At 38.8% G+C, this 13,648-nt stretch overlaps 1 pseudogene; it reads right to left on the bottom strand.

The window, feature by feature from the left end:
- Positions 1-1,942: 1,942 nt before the first annotated feature.
- LOC117094184 lies at positions 1,943-2,713 on the bottom strand (annotated as a pseudogene).
- Between the last annotated feature and the right edge of the window lie 10,935 nt (positions 2,714-13,648).

The raw sequence follows: 13,648 nt of genomic DNA, 5'->3' as shown, positions 1-13,648 counted from the left end.
CTTACTAGGTTGGGGAAGTTCTCCTGGATGATGTCCTGCAGAGTGTTTTCCAACTTGGTTCCATTTTCCCCATCACTTTCAGGCACACCAGTCAGATGTAGATTTGGTGTTGTCACATAATCCCATATTTCTTGGAGGCTTTGTTCATTTCTTTTTACTCTTTTTTCTCTACACTTCTCTTCTTGCTTCATGTCATTCATTTGATCTTCAATCTCTGATATTCTTTCTTCCAGTTGATTGAGTCGGTTACTGAAGCTTGTACATTTGTCACATAGTTCTCGTGTTATGGTTTTCATCTCTATCAGTTCTTTTAAGGACTTCTCTACATTGGTTATTCTAGTTAGTCATTCGTCAAATCTTTTTTCAAGGTTTTTAGTTTCTTTGCGCTGGGTATGTAGTTCCTCCTTTACCTCTGAGAAGTTTGATCTACTGAAGCCTTCTTGTCTCAACTCGTCAAAGTCATTCTCTCTCCAGCTTTGTTCCATTGCTGGCAATGAGCTGTGTTCCTTTGGAGGGGGAGATGCGCTCTGATTTTTTGAATTTCCAGCTTTTCTGCACTGCTTTTTCCCCATCTTTCTGGTTTTATCTGCCTTTGGTCTTTGATGATGGTGATGTACTGATGGGGTTTTGATGCGGGTGTCCTTTCTGTTTGTTAGTTTTCCTTTTAACAGTCAGGACCCTCAGCTGCAGGTCTGTTGGAGATTGCTTGAGGTCCACTCCAGACCCTGTTTGCCCGGGTATCAGCAGCGGAGGCTGCAGAAGATAGAATATTGCTGAACAGTGAGTGTTGCTTTCTGATTCTTGCTCTGGAAGCTTCGTCTCAGAGGTGTACCCAGCCTTGCAAGGTGTGAGGTGTCAGTATGCACCTAGTGGTGGATGTCTCCCAGTTAGGCTACTCAGGGGTCAGGGACCCACTTGAACAGACGATCTGTCTGTTCTCAGATCTCAACCTCTGTGCTGGGAGAATCACTGCTCTCTTCAAAGCTGTCAGACAGGGACATTTACCTCTGCTGAGGTTTCTGCTGCTTTTTGTTTAGCTGTGCCCTGTCCCCAGAGGTGGAGTCTACAGAGGCAGGAAGGCCTTCTTGAGCTGTGGTGGGCTCCACCCAATTCGAGCTTCCCTGCAGCTTTGTTTACCTACTTAAGCCTCACCAATGGCGGGCACCCCTCCCCCAGCCTCGCTGCCGCCTGGTAGTTAGATCTCAGACTGCTGTGCTAGCAATGAGGCAGGCTCTGTGGGCGTAGGACCCTCCAGGCCAGGTGTGGGATATAATCTCCTGGTGTGCCATTTGCTAAGACCCTTAGTAAAGCACAGTATTAGGCTGGGAGTCACCCGATTTTCCAGGTGTTGTGTGTCTCAGTTTCCTTTGGCTAGGAAAAGGAATTCCCTTCCCCCTTGCACTTCCCGGGTGAGGCAGTGCCTCGCTCTGCTTCAGCTCTTGCTGATCAGGCTGTACCCGCAGACCAGCACCAACTGTCCGACACGCCCCAGTGAGATGAACCCGGTACCTCAGTTGAAAATGCAGAAATCACCCATCTTCTGTGTCGCTCACGCTGGGAGCTGGAGGCTGGAGCTGTTCCTATTCAGCCATCTTGGGCGCGCCCAAATCACTACCGAAAGTTATTTCATTTAGGAAAAATAACTACTGTCTTCTTCTTATCTTCAGTACACACAATTTAAACAAATACCGCTGCTATAACACTTTACACAATTCCTATGTACTGGAACAATAACAAGGTATAAATACAGTTACATTTTTAAACACTGGGTCAAGGCCTTACATAAAAATACCATCCTACTTTTCCCTGTAAATTTTGAAATATCATGTATTTTCCCCCCAACTTCTGCAGCCATCCAGGAATTTTTAGGAAACTTTTGTGCATGATCTTTGGACTCAGTGACAAAAGATCAAAATCCCCCAAAATGATGGCTCACTTGAAGTCAGATGAGAGACCCTGGCTCAATAGTCTCCTAGGATGAAAGCAGTGCTGCATCAACTGGCTCCATGGAGAATGGGCACATGAAGGATCTCATCAACCAGTCCTAATACAGTCCAGGTGGTAGATGTACGTGCTCAGTAGAAATTGAATTGGGGCCGGGCGCAGTGACTCATGCCTGTAATCCCAGCCCTTTGGGAGGCCGAGATGGGTGGATCATGAAGTCAAGAGATCGAGACCACCCTGGCCAACGTAGTGAAACCCGTCTCTACTGAAAATACAAAAATTAGCTGGCCTGGTGGCGCATCTCTGTAGTCCCAGCTACTCCAGAGGCTGAGGCAGGAGAATCACTTGAACCCGGGAGGTGAAGATTGCAGTGAGCTCAGATCACGCCACTGTACTCCAGCCTGGGTGACAAGAGGGAAACTCCGTCACAAAAAAAAAGAAGAAGAAGAAGAAATTGAATTGGGTCCCCATAAACAAAGTCCATTATACAGATCACACACTCCTGATCCATCTCTTCCAGGGCCATGAACTCCTTTAGGCAGTTGTTGTATAAGGCCTCTTCTTTGAGGTATCCTAATTTGTTAGGATAGGTGTTGCTAGGTATTGGATGGTAGACTGGAACGGGAACCTGTTTGTGATATGGCAGCAGCTCCTGATACAGCTTAGTCCCCTTGCCAAAGCTAGCCCAGTTGGACTGAGACTCCTGAAGCAGGGAGATGTCATCCGAGGTGGGGGATTTGAGGCAGTTCCCCATCTTCCGGGGCTGCGGGGTGTGATCTGTGCACTGACAGTCTTCTCTATTTTCTACCTTGAGATTAATAAATATGTGGGATACTTTATGTGAATATATTGTTGCTCATACTTTCATCCACTAGTTTTAGCATCTACTGATGATGATTCTTACTTGAAACAGTTATGGTGGTTTGTGAAATGGTGGTTTTCTTTCTTTTTAAATTTTATTTTGAATTAATTTACATTTATAAAAATTGTAAAAATAGTACACCCTTCACCCCAAATGTTAACATCTTACACAATCATAACATAATAATTGTACTGTGTGTAGAAAACAGGAAATTAACATTGATGAAATATTGTTATTGTGGAGACAGAGTTGCACTCTGTCACCCATGCTGGAGTGCAGTGGTGCAATCGTAGCTCATGTTAACCTCAAACTCCCAGGCTCAAACAGTCCTCCTGTGTCAGCCTTTCTAGTAGCTAGTACTACAGGTATACATCACCACATCTGGCTAATTAAAAAAAAATTTTTTTTTGGTGACAGGGTCTCACTGTCTTCCCCAGGCTGGTCTCAAGCTCCTGTCCTCAAGTGATCCTCCTGCCTCAGCCTCCCTTCTCAAGGAAACTCTTGTCCTCAAGTAATCCTCCTGCCTCAGCCCCAAATATGCACAATCATGGCTCACTGTAGCCTTGACTTTTTGGGCTCAGGTGATCCTCCTACCTCAGCCTCCCACGTAGCCGAAACTATAGGCGTGAACCACCATGCTCAGTTAATTTTTGGTAATTTTTTGGGAGAGACGGTTTTTTACCATGTTGTCTAGGTGGGTCTCAAACTCATGAGCTCAAGTGATCTACCCACCTTGTCCTCTTAAAATGCTGAGATTTACAGGCATGAGCCCAAGCCCGATACATATTATTAACTGATTTACAGACCTTATTTAAATTTTGCCAATTTCCCAACTAATGTCCCTCAAAGCAAAAGAAAAAAGTTCTAAATTTTGCCAAACACCTCACTGTTCTTACTTTGGTCCAGAATCCCTCATTGTGTTTAGTTGTCAGGTCTTTCTTATGTGATTAACAGAGATTAACAGATGGTCATCTTCATCCATGTGACCAAGAAGACCAAAAAGGTATAATTCCTCAGTCTTTCTTTTTATGACAAATGGTCATTAAAAAGCGAGATTAGGAGCTCGAGACCAGCCTGGCCAACATAGTGAAATCCCGTTTCCATTAAAAATACAAAAATTAGTTGGATATGGTGGCACGCACCCGTAGTCCCAGCTACTCGGGAGGCTGAGACAGGAGAATCGCTTCAATCTGGGAGGTGGAGGTTGCAGTGAGCCGAGATTGTGCCATTGCATTCCAGCCTGGGTGACAGAGCGAGACTCCGACTCAAAAAAAAAAAGTAATTCTATACATGATAAATGTTGATTTCCACCCCCCACCCCCGAACACACACACACCACTTCTAACATATATACCACATTGATTAGTTGGGATTCCATTTTTGGGAGGAATTATCCCTTCTCCTTTATTTACTACTGTTTGTAGGGACTCATATGCACCTTTAGTCCCAGCAACTCAGGAGGCTGAGGCAGATGGATCACTTGGGAGCCTGAGGATGTCGAGGCTGCAGTGAGTCATGATTGTGCCACTACACTCCATCCTGTGCAGCAGAGTGATACCCTCTCTTTAAAATAAATAAATAAATAAATCCGTTACTGTCATTGGTTCTTTTGATGCTACGTTATCCTAGATTTGACCAGTGAGAGCCTTTCAAGCAGGTTTATATCGACTGAATATGTCTCCTGGTAAAAATGGGATTGTTTTACATTATTGGTAACATGTAATTAAAAACCACATGGAATATGGCATTCTCTATCGGCTGAGAATCTTAAAGCTACTTAAAATATTTGAATCATTGTTATGGTCCTAGAAAGCAAAGATTACTGATCATATGATTGCCAATAGCTCATATCTAGATTATCCTATGTCTCATGCCCATCACTGAGAACATTATGTCATCACCAGCATCACTTTATTAGTGTTTAATTTGGGCACATATTCAGTATCTTCAGTTTTCAGTTTTGAGAAAAAAAAACTTATATGATCAGCATTTAGTTATTAGTATTTTCTTGCTTGTTAAGTGCCTTTACTAATGCCAGTGCTTGCGAAACTAGGTTAACACTATATTTGGGTTGAAATTGATAGTTTACTCATATAACAGAAGTATCTCTCAAAAAAACTTCTATTTATTTTGGGAGGGAGATCTGAGAGTGGGGACAGAAAGAGTGTCTTAGAAAATCAAAACTATGTACCTAGTGTCTAGCATTATGTTTGTCACACTTAATGCTCAGTAAATATTTGTTGAATAAATGAATAATACCCAAGGAAGGGCCCACCTTCCCATTTCTTTTATTTTCAGTTCTTTTAGATGATTTTTTAACTTCGTCATTTTTCATATGTGGGCCATTTTTGCTTTTCACATTTTACTGCTTAAATATCTAAAATTATCAAAGCCTTTCCAAATTGTCTTCTGTGGAAAAATATGGGGGTTGAAATTTTCAGAAAGGGGTAGAGATTTCATGTACAAAAATTAAATTGCTTTCTTTTTTGGACTTAGCTCACAGAGCTTTTAATATGTTAATTACATACCATGAATCTCTTAGAGATGGGAGAATACCCGACATTTTTGAAACTTATTAATAATAAAAATCCATTTTTCTCAGTTTCTAAGAGATTATGGAAAATGCTTCTCTGATTTTTTAAAAACCTGCTTAACTCTCTTTAGGCTTATTTCTTTGTTATTATTTGATATTATTTTGTCACTTTTGGACTACTTGGTATGCCCCAAATGAATTTTCTTTCTCACTGACCTGGACAGCCTTTTCTCAGCTAAATATGGCATGTCCTAAGAAGTCCATTGATTGCCCAAAAAGCTGAGCCCATGGATTAGAAATAGCCTTAAGAAGATTACTCATCTAAACATTTGCCACACATTTATCAGAGAAATTTAATGCAATTTTTCTAAGTCATCTAAATTCTTTGTAAGCCATTCTATACACCTTGGTAGGAGATGTTTCATATTTGTAGAAATTTCAAATATTCAAAGAATGTTGAGTCAGTCTCTCAATTGACAAAATTATACAGAGTAAGAAAAATGTCCATAGAAATAGAACCAAGAGAAGTCTATATAAATAGTAGTGTGAAGAAGAGTGAATTCCTTTTTAGCTGTAACATCACATTTTTTGCATGTTGCACACATTGTTTAGCCATTTCTGAACACATTTCCATTTACGTCATTTGTAAAAACTGCCTAGCCTCATATTCTGGAAAACTGACAAAGTTGTAATGAACAGATGCAGATTCCATAATTGTAATTGGCCTTTATTCTAAACTAATTTTTGGTTCATGCATTGTTAATGATTTCTATTTTTCTGCATTTTTACCTTAAAATTGGAAAGGGTATCTTTTAGAGGGAAACATTTTTTGTTGACTTTTAAAAATCAGGGCTTATTACATTATGACCTGTATGTTCTCCAGTTACCTATATTTAAACCTAGAATTTTAAGGGTGCCTTTTAAATATTTTCTGTTGATACTTAATTTTACACAGTCTTTTAAATTTTTCTTTTATAATTCCCAGATAAATACATCAGTTTTAAATGAAACCCCCTTTTTATTTTTTTCTATATTTAATACTATCTTGTTTTTAAATAATATATAGATCATTTAGAATATAGAAGCTTATAAAGAATTTTTCTATTTTATGTTTTTACAATTCAAGTCTTTCTTAAAGTGAATAATAAATATTAGTAGAGCCTCAAACAGAATCAAAAATATGTATTCTCGTATTGTTTTATTATTGTATGATTTTCTAACAATGCCATTTAAAAGACTTCGACTTTCGAAAGTAGGACTAATTCAGGTGAATCTCTGATTGTCCTAAAGGGACTATATGATCTGGCTCCAAGCATAATGCATGTAACGTTTTTAAATAAGACGAGATAAACCTGAAAAATTCTGATCTTTGAACAGCTCCTCTGACAGCTTCTGACTAGTGCCAAATTTTGTCATATGAACGGGGAACATGATATTTATTAACGAAGGAATGGGTTTTTAAAATAATTGTTTTAGTGTTTATAGGTTCTTTTTATTAAAGTATGAAATACAGAGCAAGTGTTTTGGCATATTGTTGCTTGTTATAAGGAAGATTTAATAGCTTGTTTTGGGCTATTAATATGAAGAGAAGTCATTTGGAGTTCAGATATATATTTAGAACTAGCATGTGTGCAAAAAGATACAAAGTGAATCAAGAAATTCTGGAAAAGATTGTTTGAAGAAAAGAAGTTGCTATTTTCAAGCTAACATTGGTAAAATAAATATCAAAAGGAGACTTAAATATTTTCTTTATTTTGAATATTTTATTAAGGGTCCCAAATCGAAACTTAGAATTGACAGAATTAAATCAGTGAAAGTATGAAACTCTGTTTATAAAGTAACAGTTACGTAAATATAATTTCAAATGGAGTCTAGGAAACCCAAACTGGTTACTGCAGTTAGTTATAGGAGATGATTACAAACGTAACAGCTGTCTGAGTTTAGTAACACAAAGCTATTGTTACTGCTTATAGAAAATTTAGTTATGTTATATAAATTAGTTTTCTCTGATTTTGAAAATGTCTTTATCATGATTTTTGCATGAAGAGAATATCTTCACATTTCACATACTTTTTCAGTAAATGTCAATAGGAATTCAATGATTTGTTCTTTAAGTTTTAATCTGTTGATCAAAAGATGTGTATAATACTAAAAAATACATGCCAAGTAGGTTTGCTGCATGAATTTTATAGCATATAATATATGAAAACCCTGGTGTCCCTTTGGCCTTGTTGGTCACATGCATGAAGATGATTATCTGCTAATCTCTGCTAATCACTAGTATATCCTTTTACAGAAGACAGAACAGTTTTTAGTTGTGTTTCATTTGCTCTTTTGCAAAGTACTTTAACAAGAAACTTTAGGAAATCATTTGATACTGTAAGATTATAAAATAATGGATATTTTCTATCTAAAGATGGTAATTTTAAAATGAGAATTGGAATTTTTATATAGGAGCAATACTGAAAAATTCAACATGTCTCCATATTTTATTTGGGTATTTTTATGAGTTTGTTTGAGATGCCAATAATAGTTTTCTGAATGTCATAGACGTGAATGACTCTGTTAGACTTGTTGATACACACACACACACACACACACACACAGCTATCTCTCACACTTTCACATATGCAGTGTGTTATTGTTATAACTCTAAAATTTTTAAAAACTGTCAGAATAAAACAATATCTCTCATCTTTTGATATAATAATTTACCTAGGACCTTATTAAAATCTAGATTCTAAGTCAGTAGTTCTAGGGTAGGTTTTGAGAGTCTGCAATTATAGCACGTTCCCAAATCATGACTATTCTGCTACTCCAGAGTCATAAAACTTTTTCTATTAAGGATCATGTAGTACTATTTTAATATTTTAAGCTTTGCAAGATAAGAAGCAAAATTGAGGATATTCTGTAGGATATTTCCTACATTATAGGATAAAGAAACAAATGTCCACAAATTTTTTTATTGATGAAATTCAATAAATAATTGAGAACTTTTTCGTGGTATAGCTGTATACACTACTTAATAAAAAGGAATGATACGATACACACAACAACAGAATGAATCTCAAAAATATTATGCTGAGTGAAAGAGACCTTACACAGAAACTACATACTATGTGATACCATTTATATGAAGCTCTGGAAAATACAAACTGGGCCAGGCACAATGGCTAATGCCTGTAATCCCAGCACTTTGGGAGGCTGAGGCAGGAGAATCACTTGAGGCCCAGAGTTCAAGACCAGCCTGGGCAACATAGCAAGACCCATGTCTCTGTCAGTACATGGGAAATAAAAAAATGTATGTGGGCATAATGGTGCATGCCTCTAGTCCCAGTTACTTGGGAAGCTGAGGCAGGGGTATTGTGTGAGCCCAGGAGATTGAGGTTACAGTGAGCTATGATCATGTGACTATACTCCAGCCTAAGTGGCAGAGCAAGACCTCCTGTCTCTTCAAAAGAAAAGGAAGAAAGAAAATACAACTAAACAACAATAACAGAAAGCTGATGATGGTTATATGGAGACAGGAGTAAAGGGATGGACTGACTACAAAGGAACCTGAAGGAACTGTTTGGATGGTGGAAATGTTCTGTATATTGGTTGTGAGTAGTTATGCAAGTGTATATGTCCTTCAAAACTTATTGAATTTGGGAAAGCCAGCTGACATGTTGTGAGGATGCTCAAGCAGCCCTATGGAGAGACTAGGTTCCAAAATGGTGTAGAAGCAAGTTGGCTTCACTCTCCTTCACAGAAAACCACAAACAAGAGAGCACTGAGATTATCACCAGCAATATCCCAGCACTCAAATATGAAGGTAAAACAGTTAGTAGAATCACAGAGAAAAGAACAAAATCTATGAGCAAAACTCTATAGGAAAAAAAAATCTAATAATCCAATTGAAAAATTGGCAGAAGATTTCAATAGACATTTCTGAAAAGAAGACATACAAATGGCAAACAGATATATGAAAAGGTGCTCAACATCCTTGACCATCAGAGAAATGCAGATCAAAACAATGAGATATCATCTCACACCAGTTAAAATGGCTTACATACAAAAGGCAGGCAATAACAAATGCTGGCAAGGATATGGAGAAAATAGAACCCTCATACACTGTTGACGGGAATGTAAACTAATATAACCACTGTAGAAAGCAGTTTGGAGGCTCCTCAAAAAACTAAAAATAAAGCTACCATATGACTCAGCAATTCCACTGCTCTCTGTATACCTAAAAGAAAGGAAATTGGCGTACTGACGAGATACCTGCATTCTCATGTTTGTTGCAGCTCTGTTCATAATAGCCAAGATTTAGAAGGAACCTAAGTGTTTATCAAGAGATAAATGGATAAAGAAAATGTGGTACTTAGACCAGGCACAGTGGCTCATGCCTATAATCCCAGCACTTTGGGAGGCCGAAGCATGTGGATTAGATTGCCTGAGCTAAGGAGTTCAAGACTAGCCTGGGCAACATGGTGAAACCCCGTCTCTAGTAAAATACAAAAAAATTAGCTTGGCGTGGCAGCATGTGCCTGTAATCCCAGCTACTCGGGAGGCTGAGGCAAGAGAATAGCTTGAACCTGGAAGGTAGAGGTTGGTGTGAGCCGAGATCACGCCACGGCACTCCAGCCTGGGCAACAGAGTGAGATTCCATCTCCAAAAAAAAAAAAGAAATTATGTGGTACTTATACTGTGGTGTACTATTCTGCCATGAAAAAGAATGAGATTCAGTCATTTTCAACAACGTGGATGGAACTGGAGGTAATTACAGTAAGTGAAATAAGCCAGGCACAGAAAGACAAACATTGCATGTTCTCACTTACTTGTGGGATCTAACAATCAAAACAAATTAAATCATGGCGATAAAGAGTAGAAGGATGGTTACCAGAGACTGGGAAGGGTAGTGGGGGGTTGTGAGGAGTTGGGGATGGTTAATGGTTACAAAAAAATATTTAGAATGAATGAATAAGACCTAGTATTTGCTAGCAAAACAGGGTGACTATAGTCAATAATAATTTAATTGTACATTTAAAAATAACTAAAAGAGTATAATTGGACTGTTTATAAAACAAAAGATAAATGCTTGGGGGAATGGATACCCCATCTTCCATGATGTAATTATTACACATTGCATGCCTGTATCAAAACATCTCATGTACCCCATAAATACATACATCTACCCACAAAAATTAAAAATTAAAAACATTAAAAATGTTTGAGCAGATAGTAATAGAATTGGACTTCCATATCTTCAGTGCCCTTCCCCACAATCTGCCCAGCACCAGGTATGTGGAACATTTCTCCTCCTGACTCATGGTTTCTACACTGGAAAAAGTGAGGTTGAGATGGATAACTAGCTTCTCCACCATCTTGGGTTCCTGACAGGAGACCTGTCCCTGCTTCAACCCACAGGGAGCATCTGGAGTGTGTAAAGGAAGAAATATTCCTGAGGACAGCCAGAGACAAAGCAGGGAGGTGGGACTATCATCCCCAGCCATGGAAACTCTGATCTGCTACTCCACCAAAGGAGATGCCAGATCAGTCAGAGTGGCCTTTCAGTGGCACCATACTGTAGGAGGTTTGTTCCATCATTCCTCTGGACAAAAACCCCTAGCCAGACTTTCTACATTACTGGAATATCTCCTGTGGGACCTTCCCAATTTGAGATGGGCAACACTCTGACTGTTTACTAGAACTGAGGCAAACCTGTGCTTAAAGTACCATTTAGTGCCAAAAAAGAGTCTACAACCTAGCAGGGGGGAAAAATGTAAATTACAAAGAATCTCTAAGTAAAGGTATCTAATAAAAAACAAAACAAGCCAGAAGAGAAGACTGGAATAAATAACCAATCCTTCAATCCGAAGACATAGACATACAGAAAGCAACAACAGAGAACCTCCTCAAATAGATAATGCAAGGAACTAGTGACTGACTTTAATGAGATGGTGATGTGTGAACTCTATGACTAATCATTCAAAATATAGTTTTAAAAAAACTCAGTGATCTTCAAGATAATACGGAAAAGCAATTCAGAAATGTATGAGTGAATTTAACAGAGAGATTGAAATAATTTTTAAAAATCAAACACTGGAACTGAGAAATACATTAGTTGAACTGCAAAATTCACTAGGAACTCTTAAGAGTAGAGTAGACTGGATCACACAGAGGAAAAGATCAGCAAGCTGTAAACAGGCTATTTGAAAATACACAGTCAGCCGAGCGCGGTGGCTCACGCCTGTGGTCCCAGCACTTTGGGACGCCCAGGCAGGTGGGTCAGTCTGGTCAGGAGGTCGATACCAGCCTGACCAACAAGGTGAAACCCCATCTCTACTAGAAATTGGCCGAGTATGGTGGCTCACACCTGCAATCCCAGCACTTTGGGAGGCCAAGGCAGGTGGATCATGAGGTCAGGAGATAGAGACCATCCTGGCTAACATGGTGAAACCCCGTCTCCACTAAAAATACAAAAAATTAGCCTGGTGTAGTGGTGGGTGGCTGTAGTCCCAGCTTCTTGGGAGACTGAGGCAGGAGAATGGCGTGAACCCAGGAGGTGGAACTTGCAGTCAGCCGAGCTTGCGCCCTGCATTCCAGCCTGGCAACAGAGCCAGACTCTGTCTCAAAAAAAAAAAAAAAAAAAAAGCCGGGCGTGGTGGCAGGTGCTTGTAGTACTAGCTACTTGGGAGGCTGAGACAAGAGAATGGCGTGAACCCAGAAGGTGGAGCTTGCAGTGAGCCGAGATTGTGCCATTGCACTCTAGCCTGGGCAACGAAGAAAAAAAAAGAGAACTACACAGTTAAAGGAGAAAAAAGAACAAAGGAACAAAGAACACAGATTGCCTACAAGATACAGAAAATTACTTCAAGACCAGATTTAAGAATTAATTGTGTTTAAGAGGAAGCTGATCAAGAGCAAGGGGTAGAAAGCTTCCAAAAAAAAAAAAAAATTCACAGGAAATTTTCCAAAACTTGAGAAGGAGATAAATATTCAGGTATTGAAAGGTCAGAGGGCTGGGCACAGTGGCTCATGCCTGTAATCCTAGTACTTTGGGAGGCTGAGGTGAAACCCCACCTCCACTAAAAATACAAAAAAAATTAGCAGGGTGTGGTGGCGGGCATCTATAGTCCCAGCTACTTGGGAGGCTGAGGCAGGAGAATGGCATGAACCCAGGAGGTGGAGCTTGCAATGAACCGAGATCGTACCACTGCACTCCAGCCTGGGTGACAGAACGAGACTGTGTCTCAAAAAAAAAAAAAATTCTTTAAAGGTCAGAGAATACCAAATTTGTTCCAAATCGGACACCCATGGGTAAAATAAAGCTTCAAAGATCAAGGGTAAATGGAGGATCTTAAAAATAGCAAGAGAAAAGAAGAATATAACACATAAAGGAGGTTTAATTCATTGGGCAATAGACTTCTCAGTAGAAATCAGGCCAGGAGGAAGTGTAGTGACATTTTCTAACTGCCGTCCAACAATACTGTACCCAGCAAAGTTTTCCTTCAACTATAAAGGAGAGATAAAGCCTCTCCCAGACAAATAAAAGCTGAATAAATTCACCACCATCAGACTCATTTTACAAGAAATGCTAACTTCAATCTAAAAAAACAAAACTAACACGTGAAAAGAAAACATTGAAAAGTATAAAACCCACTGGTAAAATTAAGTACACAGACAAACTTAGGATGTAATTGTGGTGTGAAATCCACTCATAACTCCAGTATGAAGGCCAAAAGACAAGTGTATGGAAAACAATAATAGCTACAGCAACCTAAGAGATAAGCAGTATAAAAATATGTAAATTGAGACAACATAAAGTCAAAATGTGGGAGGGTGGTGAAAATTTAAATGTAAAGTTTTTGTTTTGTTTTTATTTTTCTTTGTTTTCACACTTTTCTTTGAGATCCAAAGTACTCATCTCTTTAAAATAACTTGTCATATCTATAAGATGTTTTTTGTGAGCCTCACATAACCACAATGCAAAAACCTGTAATAGATTCACTAAAAATAAAAAGCAATGAATTAAACATACTAACAGGAAAAAAAATCACTTAACCACAGAGGAAGATAGGAAGAAAGTAAGAGAGGAGTTACAAATCAATGAGAAAATCAACAACAAATTGGCAATAGTACGTCCTTATCAATAATAGCACTGAATATAAATGGACTCAATTTGCCAATTAAAAGGCATAGGGTGTCTAAATGGATAAAGAAACAAGATGCAACTATATGCTGCCTATAAGAAACCGAGTTCACCTATAAGATACATGTAGACTGAAAGTGAAGGGATGGGAAAAAAGTATTCCATGAAACTGGAA

The sequence above is a fragment of the Trachypithecus francoisi genome, unplaced genomic scaffold (genome assembly GCF_009764315.1).
Source record: "Trachypithecus francoisi isolate TF-2019V2 unplaced genomic scaffold, Tfra_2.0 Lachesis_group13, whole genome shotgun sequence".
NCBI lineage: Eukaryota > Metazoa > Chordata > Mammalia > Primates > Cercopithecidae > Trachypithecus > Trachypithecus francoisi.
The sequence above is the reverse complement of the archived record's forward strand: the minus strand, read 5'-3'. Positions and strand labels throughout refer to the sequence as shown.